We start from the raw sequence: 13,766 nt of genomic DNA, 5'->3' as shown, positions 1-13,766 counted from the left end.
TTTTAATGTTATAGAAATTCTTTGCAAATTTTTGCAAATCCATATAGTAACAAAACTTATCACATTAATAAAAATACATGTAAAATTCTTAAATTTTAATCATCCTAATCATCTTTCTCGTATATTTATATGTACATATATAATATACATACTTAAATTATGGAGATTGATGTAAAATTTGGTGGACATTACAACGTCATATATGATGATGAATTTATCCACTTACCAATGTCAATATTTGCTTAAATAGACTTTCAAACTATAATATTGCCATAAACTTTTATGTATATACATAAATGTATTCTATATTGATATTAGATATTACATATATATAGATTTAGATGCGAAATAGTACACATTCTAAAAATAATAATATATTGTATTACATATACATAAGTACATATATTGTTAATATATAAGGCATAAAAATTTTCATGTTAATGCCTTCTATATTTACAACACGCTACAAATTTTCTTTCAATGTTTCGAGAGATTTACAGATATGGGGCCATATCTGTAATTTATTTTCTTCGATTAATGACATAGTGAGCCTTTAATTTTTCAAAATTCATATGTAAATGTATGCATAATGATCAACACATTAATTTCTTTATAATTAGAAAAAATGGCACAACAAGTAATATAAAAGGACATTTATTTAAAATTACACTCAATATGCATCTACATAATATCCACTATATTATAAATATATTAAACATATCTATGTACATAATATTTTGGTACATTATATTTACAAGTATATATAATTGTGTTAATATTATTACTATTGTGTTGCGTTTAACAAATTTATAATTTAAACGTAATGCAATGTTCTATTCTAATACGATTAATAAAAGCTTATGTTGGCGTTAATGGATTAAGTTTGACTATATAAATGACCTTTTTTAATTATCGTTTGTCGAAATATTCTACGAGTATGTATATTTGTCTCATTCGTTGCGCCCAATTTATAATCTACAATTTAGCCCTACTTTATTTTTTCTTCTTCTCAGCTTGATTAGGAGAGCAGATTCCCATTTTTTTTTTGTTATTCCATTGACCTATCCTAAATTTTTATTCTGGCAATTAATACATACATCCGTAAACTATATTACCTTAAGTTCTATATATCTGGTTTATGAATTTGCGAAAATTGTAAAGTTGAAGCGATAATTTCTTTAATTCTCTAACTTCCGAAATTTTATAAAAACTTCCTCTCTTATTAGGAATTGTATCGCAATCCAATTTTAGTGCAAATTATAGTACATTTGTCATATAGATTATAGTACAATAGATTCAAATATAAAATCTTTAAGAATTAAAACTTCATTTTCATAATGTATGAATAGTTTGAATTGATCATATAATTCTCTTCAACCATATTTCTTCCTTATAATTGAATTTACTCCCTTTTTTCATTACAAAAATTTACTTTCTAAAACTAATATTATTGTTTACGTCATAGAATTTAGCAAAAATAAATCAAATTTGCTCAAAATTATCGTAAAGAGAAAATTCATTCATTTAATCAGAATATTGACCAACTTAAATTAATAAAACTGACCAAATTTCATGTTCAAGGATTAATAATTTCTGGTCATTATTAATATCTTTTAGTCAACATTTTTTCGTTATTGAATGAAATCGTTGAGATTTAACAGATTTGTTAAGATTATTTCTCCCATTTTAATTAATTCCAATGTTCTGAGAAAAAACTATATAAAATATTGGTAAATTATGTATATGTATAGTATGTTGATACTATATTAGAATTCTATTGAGAGTTTAGAATGTTAAATTATGCACCATTAGGGTAGTTAATGTAGCACTAGGAAATTAAGTAAAATAGGGAAGAGGCTTTCATTAAATATTGTACATGAATTTGTTAATTATGCAATTTTTGGAGCTCTAAAAATCGTTTAAACTAATTGAGGCTAAATTAATCAAAGATTGAATTTAATTTTATTGAATTAGAACCGTCAAAAATTGAAAAAATTATACCTTTTAACTTGTCTTTTATAAGCTATTATATTAAGTAATTGCTATATAGGTACTAAATTTTAATAACGTTTTGTTGAACTAATGTTAAGTATATGCATATGCGTTTTAAACGAATTTCATTAAGCATTTGAAGATATGGCAACACTAGAAGTAAGATTTTTAAAATAAATTTTAAAATTGTTTTATTTTGGATTCAATAAACGATTATTCTACAACTATTGTAACTTAAAATCAAAGAAACATACCCCGATTTTAACAATACTACAACAAGGTCTAGATATTTAACAATTTTTCTTCAAAAAGTTCAATTTGATTTGTTTTGTGTATATAAAATGGGTAATATAATGATTATTTCGAACATAGAAAAATTCATGTATCTTTAGTTTTTGAATTGTCACAATTGACATTTGTGTGTTAACTGTGGTGTGACAGTAATGTGAATTTTTTAAATTAAAAAAAAATTACTTTAGGGTTTGCAAATGTTGTTTTTTTTTTGTCATTTTGGCACTTTACGAACGTTATATACAATGGCTATAAGGCAAACTTATATTACAACGTTGTAGTGTTGCAGTTATATACCGCATATTTTTATATACTTTCACCATTGGAGCTAGGGATACTATTACTATTTTTCATACTTTTTCTAGAGTTATTGATCCTAAAAGATCACCTTTTTCGAAAGTTACTTATATCGTATATTGTCTACATTATATATATATATATAGCTACATTAGCATTTACACATATTTTTAAAAGTAAATGCACAAATCTTAAACAAGTTTAAACGGTACCGATACTCAAGTTGTACTCAAAATTATAAAAATCAAATATAAAATATTTAAAAGGTTTAAATTAGAAAAAAAAAAATATTTTGTGATATTTTTCATAGATCAGCGTAATAATGACCACCCATATTTTTCATCTATTATCGTTTTAAATCATCTATATTCTAAAATAAAAAAAAAAATGATTTTTAAGAGTCCAACGAAAAAAAAATGATATTTTCAAATCCCTTATTTGATTTTATACCTTTATGGTAATAATAATAAATAAACAATTAGCAAAGAAACGTGTGTTTTTTTCTTAATATTTTATAATTTTAATCTGTTAACATAAAAACGCTATTCCTTTGATGCACTAAGTAAAAAAAATACAACAAAATAAATTCGAAAAATCACGGACCATCAACTATTTATAAAAATAACAAATATCCTTAATCTTAACAAGTGGTCATAATATTTTGTAACAAATGGGATACACGAAAATATGAAAAATCAACATTTGAAAAAGGGAATAAAAAGCATGTTAGTATAGGTATATGTACTCGTATAAAGGATTTTTACAATTATACATGAGAAACTAATTTTTGTAATATACTATAAAAATTATTAAAATAATACGGCTTTTCTAAAACAAGCCAATGCAAGGATATTTAATATAGCATCATTTAAATTTTAATCGGCATATGGCTCTAATCATAATAATTCTGTTTGAAAATTCTGAGTTTTAAAGTCGAAAATGTGAGTTTGATTTTGTCGTCAATAATTTTATTTTCACTTTTTTTTTTCAAAAGTCTTCTTTGCAGTGTCCATTAGTGCGTTCTCTTTATTTTTCAAGAATTGAAATTACTCATTTTATGTACACGTACACAGTCTCAGCAATTTCCATTATCCATTAAAAGAGAAACTTTACCTAAGACTAGGTAACAGTATTATAACAGTTTAGAGTTAATAAAGCTATGAATTTATAAAATAATTCGTTCAAGTTGCGAATTGAATAATATAGAGTTTAAGTTCTCTAAGAGAAATTAGATAAGGACCAGGTACTTTGAAATATTTTATATTATAAATATTTAGTGAAATTATTTTATATTCTTAAAGGTATTCTTTTAAAAATATTTTCTTTCCCGATTTATTCACATTTTAAACACTTGAAAATTCTATTAATCTAATGTAACGTTATTTTAATGCTAAAACTTAAAAACGCAGGTAAATTTTTATTATCCTTTTAATAATCTGTTCGATAATAAAAATAAACAAAATATAACCACCTTTAAACAATAATATTACTAGAAAAAGCGAAACAAAACAGAAATGAAAAATATCCTAATAAAAAATATCAACAAATACCGCAACAGGTAGAAACTTAAAATGTGTGTATGTGTGTCTATTTATTTGTTATCCTTAGACAATTTCTTTGTTTTTGTATTTTATGCAAAAATGTTTTGATTGTATTCATTTTAATTGCTTTGATCTTATATAACACCATGTTACCAGTATAATTTTAGAAATATGAAGCATTTTAAGAGCTAATTATATAATTCGACATCCGGTGAGAAAATTAAATGAGAATGAGATTCAGATTTTCAAAAGTAATGGTCAAAAGTCATTATAATTAATTAATAACGTGCTTGAAATAAACCTCGATATATAAACATATACATACATATAAATTCTATACGAGTATTATAGTCGCTTTTGAGCCGATTTAGCTATTATTATCAGTCTATACGTCCGTGAAAATGCCTTAAATTAAGCTAAAGAAATTTTTAAAAATTGATTATGATATTTATCGTAAAAACTTTATTCAATAGCCAAGTGGGATGGGTCGGTTCGACAAATCACCAAGAAATTCTAATTTTGGATACAAAACTTTGGTAATAGGAACAATATTTTGTTTATCCAATATTACAGGGCTAATACGGTTAAATATTGTCTTTTCTTCTTTATAACCGTTTAGCTGTAAAGTGCCATAATAATTAAGTTTGTCAAAATTATTTGCAAGAAGTTAAAAGTGAATTTTTTTTACTCAACATTCTGAAATAAAATGTAACTAGGAACTAAATTAGCAAACCATACGGAAAATAGCTTGTATTATGTCACTAAATTTTTTCAAATTAATGTGTGCTTAAAATGGTTGTAATTACTTAGATAAAATTCAATTAACATTAAAATTTCTTCGACAAATAGTTTTAGTTTAGTTTAGTGTAGTTTTTATTCAAATTCATCATAATTATATTGTAACAATCTTGTAAAACAAATTGAAATAATAACAATTTGCTTTAGTGTGAGTTATGCTTGTTAGCATAATATTATGTGCATAAATATCCCAAATTCAAATAAATTATGATTTAATGTGAAGAGCTTATGAAACATAAATGCGTTATCATTATTGTTTAAATCACTCACTGTTTATTATGTAGTGAGAATAAGATAATGAATGCGCTTCTCAAATAATATAAATTGCATATTGTTAGGAGGAATTCACGAAAATAACAACAAGAACAAGTATAAATGACACTAAAGCATTAACAAAACTTTAATTATGTATCTATATGTGTACAAATTATGAGATTGTTTGACAAATTTTGAATTCGACAAATTTAACACTAAACTAAAAAGTGAAATCTGATTACAAATTCAAACTTATCTAATACTCATTTGTTATGTTTTAATGTCAGTTGGTTCTTTTCGCTTAATATTTCATATTTGATTTTAATCCAGACGTCATGGTGATTTTTTGTATTGTATGACCGTTATGCTACATTGGAAATTTCCAATTATGAATAGTTTTAATTTTTTCAATAATTTTTGTGATAAAAATGGTAACAATTTAAAAATGTGCATATATAAAAACTTATCGACATACTCATTATAAATGTAGATGTGATTGTGACATTCATTTATAGCTTTATAGTCTCGTATTTTAATAATGTCGATAAGAAAATGGAAAACACACACATTGTTAAGGCATTTCCGGCAATTAAAAAGTTCTTTATGTAGAAATTCAATTCATTAAGCTGAAAATTTTTAGCTATTATTAATTCTTGAATATGTTGTTCAAAAAATTAATTTATTTGTTAATATTAATTAAATTAATTGAATATATTTATTATTCTAAATAAATTAAAATTTAAAGTTTTTGAAAAGAAACTTGAAAAATAATTTTATCGTAATTCATATTTTTATACCCGTACGAACGTATGTTCGAAGGGTATACTAAATTTGCCTTACCGTTTGTAACGCTAAGAAATAACGGTGTTAGATATAGACTCAAGTGTATGTTTTTGATCAGCGTCAAATTCTGAGTTGATTTAGCTTTGTCTGTCCGTCCGTCCGTCCGTCCGTCCGTCCGTCCGAACGATAACACAAAAACTAATTGAGCTAAGTTCACCAAATTTTCACAAATGATTTATTGTAGTAAGTGCCAGAACCCTATTTAAATTGGACGTGATCGGGGTACCGGTTCGGGTAGCTGCCATACAACTTCAAAATTTATTTGGCTACATCTCAGAAACTATTAAAGCTATGGTATTGAAATTTCACACAAACGAATACATTAGTAGGGCCAATGTGTCTCTTAAAAGTCGTTGAAATTACTTGGCTCCTTCTGGTACCTGCCATACAACTTCAAAAGTTATTTGGCTATATCTCAGAAACTATAAAAGCTGTGATATTGAGATTTCACACAAGTGAATATATTAGTAGGGCCGATATGCTTGATAAAATTCGCTAAAATTACTTGGCTCCTTCTGGTACTTGCCATACAACTTCAAAAGTTATTTGACTATATCTCAGAAACTATAAAAGCTGTGATATTGAGATTTCACACAAGTGAATATATTAGTAGGGCCGATATGCTTGATAAAATTCGCTAAAATTTCTTGTCTCTTTCTGGTAGCTGCCATACAACTTCAATAGTAGTTTGGCACAACCAGTATTTTGAAAAACACATAGTACTGAAATTTTGCATAAATTAATATGGTAATACGGCAACTTAAAGTCATAGTCTGCCCCATAGTTAGTTATGGCACATTAGTTATTCGCACATAGGATAACAAATTCGTACGGGTATCACAGAGTTGACAAGGTCAACTCTACTTTTTTTTCTCATTTTTCTATATAGCTGATAGTTAGTCCAATATATGTATAAACTATGGATAAAATGTTAATTTTGAAATTGTTCATGATGTCTGTATTTTTAATTCATCAGCTTACGCAGTAGGGAATTTCTACTAATTAATTAATATTTCTATTACTCGTAATTAAACAATTCATAAAAATAAGTTTTACGTGATAAATTTTTTCCATTAGAGCTTATCAATTTCGTGTAGGCAACTTTATTCAATTCTCATTTCTCCATTTTTTAAGACCATGTTACGTACATTTGAATTCCTTCTGCTCATTGATTAAACTTTACTATTCGTAATTAAACTTCTTACCAAATACTTTTGTCCTTAACCTTGAGTCGCAACTTGATATTATCTATAAAAAATACTATTTTGATATGCGTACGAGGTACTCCCAAAGCAAGTTGACTAAGAGACCAAAACTACTTTAACTTAGAAAATAATAGATAAAGAAGTGTTAATAAACACATTTTACAGCTTAAGAAATTGTCGTTGTCAATTGAAGGTTTTTTTAATTTGCAAACCAAAAGCACTTACCAATTAAGCGTCATTTATTTAAAAATTCATACACTACGCAGACTTTTTAGTATTTTCCGTACCATATTCCTTCATTTTGATACCATATTCCGTAGCAAGAATCTCTATTTATTGTTGCACTGGACCTGTTATATAATCTTATATAGTACTTAGCGAATAACATACAGCCTACAACTTCCTGTGTATTCTTCACATTTGTTAAAAATTTTAATAAAAACATATAATTTAGCATTAAAGGTAAGTACTTATTTTATTTTAATGTTCGTCTATTAAAAATTTATATCAGAGTAACTCTATAAACATAAACATGACTTTATATTAAAATTTATTTATATATGTACTATAAATATATATTTTTATACCCGTACGAACGTATGTTCTACAGGTATACTAAATTTGCCTTACCTTTTGGAATGCCAAAAAATAATGATCTGAGATATAGACATAAGTGTCTATTTTTGATCAGCGTTGGATTTTTGGTCGAATTAAACATGTCTGTCCATTTGTCCGGTCGTCGGTCCAAACAATAATTCAAAAACTAATTGAGCTAAGCTTAGCAAATTTTCGCAAATGATTTATGGTAGTAAATGCCGAACCCTATTTAAATTGGTTATGATCGAGTTACTGGTTCGGGTAGCTGCTATACAATTTCAAAATTTATTATTTGACTATATCTCAGAAGTTATGGCATTAAAATTTCGCACAAGCAAATATGTTTTTAGAACCATTATGTTTGATAAAAATCGTTGAAATCCATCGACTCCTTGTGGTAATTGCCATGCAACTTCTAAAGTCACTGGGTCACTTGTAAATTTTTGAACCTACGGTATTGAAATTTTGCAATAACAAATATGGTGCCATACGACCATTATTTTTGGTAAAAACTAATAAGATATCATCAGCACTTATAACAGCGGACATACAACTTCTGAAGTTATTTGGCTATAGATCTCAGAAATTACAGAACCTACAGTAATGAAATCTTGCACAAGCAATATTTTATTAGGGTTCTTATATTTTATAAAACTAGATGAAATTTCCTGATTTGTGGTTGTAGCTGCCAACTTTGAAAGACATTTAGACGTGTATTATATGGAAAATATCGAAATTACAGTGCTGAAATTTTTCATAAACACACAACACTACAAATCAGGCACTCGTAATGGTATCATAGAGTTGACACGATCAACTCTACCTAGTTTCGTTATATATGAATTTTTTAATACAAAAGATGTTTTACTGGTTTCAATTTAAAATCAAATCCCTTAAGGATCACTTAAGCACCATACACTCGACAAATTTTAATATAAATTTGCAATAAAACAAAAAAGTATACGTACATAACACGTAAATGAAAAAAAGGACTAAAAAGAAATCCTTTATTTTTTAAGATTTCTTTTGTGTTTTTATTATGTGATTTAAAAAAAATGTACAAAATATTCTCCCTTTCATTATAATTTTTTACTTTCTTATAACTTACTTATTGCTTCTAATACAGCTAAAAGGAAAATTAGTTTCCCTGCCATATATCACTCTTTCATCATTTCCATCAATAGCATCATTAATCACTGTAATCATCATTTTCTTATGTTATTAAAAAGAAGAATCAAGTAAATTCTATATTGCTCCTTAAGGGCATATAAACAGGTCTACAAATTATTATTACGGTTATTATTCATTTGTATTGCGAACAATTTTAAATCCAACCCCAATTATTGTACTTAGTGAAGTTTATAATAATCTCTCCTCTTTAAAAAGGAATTTATGCAAGTATTTATACCCGTACGAACGTATGTTCGAAGGGAATGCTAAATTTGCCTTACCGTTTGTAACGCTAAGAAATAATGGTCTGAAATGTAGGCTCAAGTATATGTTTTTGATCATCGTCGAATTCTGAGTCGATTTAGCTTTGTCTGTCCGTCTATCTGTTCGTCACAACGACAACTAAAAAAAATAATTTGAGCTAAAATCACCAAATTTTCACAAATGATTTATTATAGTAAGTGCACGAACCCTATTTAAATTGGTTATGATCGTGGCTCTGGTTTGGGTACGTACATAAAACTTTTAAATTTATTCGGCTATATCTCAGAAACTATAAAAGCCGTGGTATTGAAATTTCACACAAACGAATATATTAGTAGGACCAATGCACTTAATACAAAACGTTGAGCTTGCTTGGTTCCGTCTGATAGCTGCTATACAACTTCAAAAGTTATTTGGCTATATCTTAGAAACTATAAAAGCTGTGGTATTGAATTAGTAGGGCCAATGTGTTTGATAAAAGTCGTTGAACTTTCTTGACTCCTTGTGGTAGCTGCCGTACAACTGCAATAGTATTTTTTCCATATTTTGGAAAATATTAAAAATTACTAAAATTTTGTACACAAAAAGCATGCAGTACTGAAATTTTGCATAAATTAATATGGTAATATTACAACTGAAAGTCATAGTCTGTCTCGTAGTTAGCTATCGGATATTCATTACTCGCACATAGGATAACAAATCGTACGGATATCACAGAGTTGACACGGTCAACTCTAATTTTTATTTAATTTTCCAAATTTTTAATTTTTATTGCAAAATTGTTTGTCAAAAAAGGACAGCAGGTTGAAAAAAAAAATTAATTTTTTTAAGTTGAATTCAGATTTTTTTGACAATGGGGTTAAATTCCTCTACCTAACTAAATTTTTTCTCATCCAGATGATTTAATTTCCCACACATATTATGAGTATCTACGTTATGTACATATATAAAAAATTAACTTAAAAGTACCAGTTCAAAATTTTCGTTTCTCAATTTTATTAGGTTAAAAAAAACCCTATAACCTAGCATATTATATAGGAAGTGAATAATCGTCCCCTTCAATAAATTATTCATAGTTATTACAAATTGTTTTGGTTTTTGTTTTTCTTTGTTAATATACATATATAGCAAGTAATGATCACACAAGCACACTGAAGTGCGTTAAAAAATAATTTACTCGTATAAATGGGTATGTGTAGAATATTTTGAGGGTATTACGTAAGTTCTTTGCAGAAGGCCTCTCTCTCACGTTACGTTGCATTTGATGCAGCATGTTGCCAATGTTTGTGTTAAAATGATTGAAATGTTACAAAAATGAAAAATTCAATTAAACTATTTTATTTCACATTATATAATTTTTGATAATTTTTCTATATTCATAAAGTGATTGTTTTCATTTTGGATTTAAAATTAATTTAAAACGATTTGGAAAAACGTGCATAGTATTTAATATAAAATTTAGTATTTGAGAGTGTGGAAAAGTGAAACAAATAATTGAATAAATTTGGCCATTGCTTTAATTTTTTAATTTAAATTAAAAATAATAATATTAATAATCTCATATAATATTGAAAATGGAATACATTTTTGGTACAAATATACATAATATTAAAATAAATAAAATTTTGACATAATATTACGTAAGAGATTTGCAAAATTTAAACGTTAAAATTTCTTATAACAGAACCTTCAAACTTTAAATTTTCAGTTACTTAACAAGCCTCACGAACAATCTACTTTACTAACTAACGTGGAACAAAAGACAGATCATTTCGGCATATTGCACATAATAAATAGAACGCCGATTTTTGAAGGTATTTAAAGGTAGAGTTTGAAGAGCTTTGGCCGTATTTAAGTCGAACCAATAATTTTATATGTAAATTGACAATTTCAAATTTGCGCTGACAACATCAATTTTTATTTTAATACTCGTATTTCTTTTAAAAGAAAGAAAATATCTTAAATTATAACGATATTGATCAATTTTTTTTTTTGTTATAGCATAGGAACGTTTATGGTTTGCAGGGCCATCTCGGGCAGCTCGTGGGTCTTCTCCCCGTCTGTTATGTTGTTGATGTATACTACGATGGTCGTACCTCTCCTAATATATGGAGCAGCGGCAAGACCAAGAATCGTAGCCCTTGGTGCAGTTAGGAAGAACCTGGAATGATTGTAGAGATGCACGCCATTGAATTGTGCTCGCTTTTCAATCTGGAAAGGGGGCATCGGTGATAGGAGAAAATGATTATGTCGTATAACCAAGCTGCTATCGGAACGCTGAATTCGTTTTCGTTATCTTCCGCAACAATATGGAGCTGATCCTTATATGTGGTCACGGTGCACTGTTGGCCCGGTTGTTCAAACCTACAATCTACACTAGAAATGTTTGTGATTCATAGTCCACTTGACCTTGACGAATCTCAATACTGAGGAAATCTCTGAAGGAAAGGGTTAAAAAGTGCCGCTCGAGGCATATTAACTTCATGCGGATCACAGCCTCACATCCTTTCCCAAGAAGTTGATAAAGATTGATTCATTAATATGTAACAATTAACTAGACTGATAATTTTTTTTCTCAATTTATTATCATTATGATTATATTTTAAAAATTAAAATTTCTTCATTATGTATGAGAAAGTTTAAAGAAAATGCCAAATTAAAAATAAAAATACAAGTGTAATTTGAAAAAAAAAAGACAATCCAATTATTTTGAAATGTTCGCGTGCAACAAATAAATACATAAATAGTTTTCCACAATATTTGCCTTAATTCAAAAATAATTAAATTTTGAGTTGAAGAGTTCAACCATAAATACGAACTCATACATACTTATGACAATATAAAATTATAATAACTTGCAAATATGTAATTTATAGTCATAATAAAACTAATAGTAAAGAAATATTTCTCAGTGAAGCAATCAATCAACTCTTTAACCTCTTACTGCACGTGCATTCACTTGAAATTTTCAAAATATTTGTGGTTAAATTGTAAAAGAAAAAAAAGGAAATGACAAGAACGTATAATGATTTTTTTATTGCGACTGAAGTCCTTTTAATATCGTCAACAAAATTCCTTTCTTCTTTTTTTTAATCATTATGTAATATATAGTTTTTAATAATATATAAATTTCATGTTAAGAAAGAAAAATCGTTATCTATAAATGAACACTGACGCGTGCGGTCACATTAAAAAATCTAAGTTTTTTTTTTGATGTTTTCTATTACCGCATATTTTATTAAAAAACAAAATGATTTAAATTTTTTTTTTTTCATACGCTTCTGATGTAAATATTTACTGCTGATGAGTGTTTAATGATATCATTTTAATAAAGGATAATACACTTAAGGATACTCTGACATGCAATTAATATTTTTGTTCATGTTTTTGTTTCTGTCTTTTTTTTTTTGTATGAGAAAATTTTTCTTCTAAATTGAAAATTTCTTTATGAAATTGAGAAAAAAAAAATACTTTTCTTCATAATATTTTGAAGAATAAACAGAAGATCAACAGTTTAATGATTTCAGGATAAAAAGATTGCATAATAAAGTTTTATAGAATTAAAATTTAAATGTTTATATACAAATTTATTATATATAATATTTCAAGCTATAGGCAAATTTTAGAATGTCAACAATTTATTAAAAATAAAGGAGAAAGAGATTCTCAAAGGAATGCCATATCAGATTTTAAAATTAAATAAATTAGAAAAATAAAAATCATTATGAAGAGAAAAACGAACGAAATAAGTCGTCTAAGATGTAATTTTTATTTGAATTTCGATTTAATAAATACGATAAAAAGTGAATTTAATTAAATTCATTGAATAATGCTGTTCACTCTTAAATTTTGTATAACGTAGAGTGAGTAGTATAATTAATTTGCTAATTGTCTTAAGGTTTTAAAATTACAAGCAGAAAAAATATTTTGGTTAATCGGTTTTTAATGTGTTTGGTATATAATTGAAATACCAAATCAAATTTCAATAATATTAAGAAATATATTTTAATATTTGTAAAATTGACACGTTCAGCAACTTTTTTTAAAATTTAAGGACACTAATAAGATTTTGGTTAACATATTTAGAAAAATAGAAATTTTGGTTCTTAGTACAGGTTCACTTTAACCTTCCGCTAAATTGCCTTTAACATGTTAAAATTAATTGAAAACTTTGGCAGTTAAATTCATTGACCACCAAAACTCAAATATTAACTTTCAACCAACTACGTCAATTGCTCATTAGATATTATAAACAAAATGTAAGGCCGATACCTAGTCATAGTTCGATTTCCGAGAGAATGGTATTTGAAGTAGTTGCTGTTTGTTTTATGTTTTTTTCGTTTAAGCGGCTGTCCGACTTCAGTTCGTAGTAATATAGTAAAAAGTACTTCTAACGATATAGTACTTAGAACACGTTTGTAAAGAATCATTTATGCTAATTATGCTTATGCTTTTTTTCAAATTAGCTGCGATGATGTAATCTTTTTTTTTATAATTCAATTATTAAACTGCA

This window comes from Condylostylus longicornis, unplaced genomic scaffold, assembly GCF_029603195.1.
Source record: "Condylostylus longicornis isolate FDR11 unplaced genomic scaffold, ASM2960319v2 ptg000023l, whole genome shotgun sequence".
Classification (NCBI taxonomy): domain Eukaryota; kingdom Metazoa; phylum Arthropoda; class Insecta; order Diptera; family Dolichopodidae; genus Condylostylus; species Condylostylus longicornis.
This window is presented reverse-complemented; position numbering follows the sequence as displayed.